This window comes from Aplysia californica, unplaced genomic scaffold, assembly GCF_000002075.1.
Source record: "Aplysia californica isolate F4 #8 unplaced genomic scaffold, AplCal3.0 scaffold00363, whole genome shotgun sequence".
NCBI lineage: Eukaryota > Metazoa > Mollusca > Gastropoda > Aplysiida > Aplysiidae > Aplysia > Aplysia californica.
Window position 1 is genome coordinate 347,047 of NW_004797633.1, and position 2,603 is coordinate 349,649.

Sequence of the window (2,603 nt, forward strand, 5' to 3'; positions counted from 1 at the left end):
TGTGTTCTTGCTTTTGCTAAAGATGTTGTTGTTGTTGCTGCTGCTGCTGCTGCTGCTGCTGTTGTTGTTTTTGTTAAGGATGTTGCTGTAGTTGTTGTTGTTGTTGTTGTTGTTGATGATGTCGCTACTGCTGCTTCTGCTGCTGCTGTTGTCTTTCTGTCTATCTATAGCTCTTACTTCTCTTTGTCACCCTCTCTCGCTATTTCTCTTTCTATCATCTTCATTTCTTTCTCTATATGTATTTTTCTTACTCCCTGTTTTTATTTATCTCACTCTTTTCTTTTGCCTCATTCTGAATATTTTTTGCGTTCTGTCTTTTTCGTTTTCTCATTATACTTAGGCCAAACTTGTTTTTCCATCTTCACCTCTGAGAAAAGAGATCTGCCCTAAGTGACTGACATCGTTTGACTTTGTATTGTCTTTTCTTTTTAAAAAATTTTTAACCCGATATCTAAATTATGTTGAAATAAGCTCAAAACCGTACATGTAAATTAAGACCTCAAGTCTTGTACCAGATTTGTTCTCAGGACCTTCCATAGTATAGGTAGGTGTACACACCTTTGAAATTCTATAAGAGAGGCTGCCCAATGACCAAATGGACTGGACCTGATTTGCATGGTCAGGTCGGATCGGGTTGGATCGAAGAATAGAGTTGGCTAGTTCTACTTTATCCAGTAAACCTTGGCATTCATCTTCAGGCTTGACCTGGAGATCCGGCCTATCGCATTTCGCAAACAAAGAAAAGGTCTTATCTCACAATGTCCTGTGAGAGATAGTAGCCTTCTGATTGGTTATTTCCCAACATTTTTATTACAAGAACCAGATCATGACCAAGAACATCATGTGATATGTTAAATTTTAGAGAGGATTTGCTCAAGTTAAGCCAAAATGGTAGCTCTTACCCACTCCAAGAAGGATAATCTGGTCGCTCTCAACTGTATCTCGGGTGGTGCGAGGGTGCCACTGGTAGGTGTTTCTTCTCTAGAACCTTCTTTCCCTCTGGTGTTTCTGTCTGTCTTTCCTACTTTTTCCCAACACTACGCGCCCATTGTTATGTGATGTGTTTCTCTATACTCAAACAAACAAACAAACAAATGTCTTACTTTTTGCCAATTTTAACTGACCAAACAAACCAATCAAGTGGGTGGTTTGGCGGGTGCTCTGGTGTGGTTTGCTCCTTCTTTCCTATCAAACGTCTGTCGTCCTGATCTCTCCTCCTCCTGTTTTATGTTTGTTACTCTCTTGTAACACTTCTACTCTTCGGCGCTTATATGACTTTATTGTGTTGCAAGTACCATAAAACACTTACTAAAACTAAATTTTAAAAATCGATCGTCCTTATCTCCCCTTCTTCTTCTTTTTTGTGTTTGTTACTTTCTTGTAACACCTCTAATCTTCGGCACTTTTATGACCTTATTGTGTTGCGAGTACTGTAAAAACACTTACTTATTACAAACAAAATCAAGTGTATCAAGCCAGGGGATTTTTAGGAAACTTTGTGTAGTGTGCACTGAGTTTTAGCTGGAGCCCTGGGGGCAAGGTCCGCCCTCATACCTCGGATATCTGCCTTATCTGAACGCGTCGCTGTCAGGCTCTGGGGCCGGCTCCTAACTGATGATAATCATTAGCAGCCATTTCCGCATGAAAAATATACAAAGAAATAAGAAGAAAAAACGCCCTGTGTGTGTACTGTAGTGTACAAAATATGTGCGCGCTTGTACTTACGCATACACGCACACGCTCACAAACACACATTTGCACACATACAGAACAGATACATACACACTCGCGCGCGCGCGCACACACACACACACACACACACACACACACACACACACACACGCGCGCGCGCACGCACGCGCGTACACATACACACACACACACACACACACACACACACACACACACACACATATCATACACAGACACACATGGTATACTATGTGTACATGTTTGTGTGTGCATGTATAGTATGTGTTCATATGTTTGTACTCCGATATTTATGTAATACTTGGGGAAAAAACCAATAGAATCGAAAGCGAAAACATTGTTTACTCTTTCTGTCTCTGAATCTATCTTTTCCGACGTTTTCATCTTCCGTATCTGAATTTCCAAGACACATTTACACAAGGGCGAGACTGCTTACGTGCATACTTCTCCGATAGAGAATGACCCATATACCTTCACGTTTAAGCCATCTGTCTCTTTTATAACATTTTGGAATTTTTATAACAAAGGCAACGCCTCTACGTTCAAAGTTTTCGGTTAATCATCAATATCAGCCAGCGGTGAATATTGTTCTCTAAAATTGTTTATCTCCCCCCTCCCCACCCCCCACCCCCACCCTCCACACACACACACGTATGTGCGATATGCAATCCTCATCAATGTTAAAAAACGTGTCCAGGGCTAAATGTTATGGATAAAAAGGTATGTTTTCTTATTTATATCATTGAGGCTTGTCAAAACCGTTTGGAAAGAAACAGACGAGGCAAAAAAAGCAACTTCATGTCTGAGAGTGCCTGGAATATGTATAGGAATTTGTTCTCCTTTGGGGTATCCAACCAACCCTCGATCCCCTCCTCGTCTACCCCCCACCCCCA

General features: G+C 41.2%; 1 protein-coding gene across 4 annotated transcripts in view; it reads left to right on the plus strand.

Annotated features, from left to right (window-relative positions):
- Positions 1 to 2,603, plus strand: part of LOC101855581 — a 76,604-nt gene that overhangs the window by 52,454 nt on the left and 21,547 nt on the right. The window lies entirely within an intron of this gene.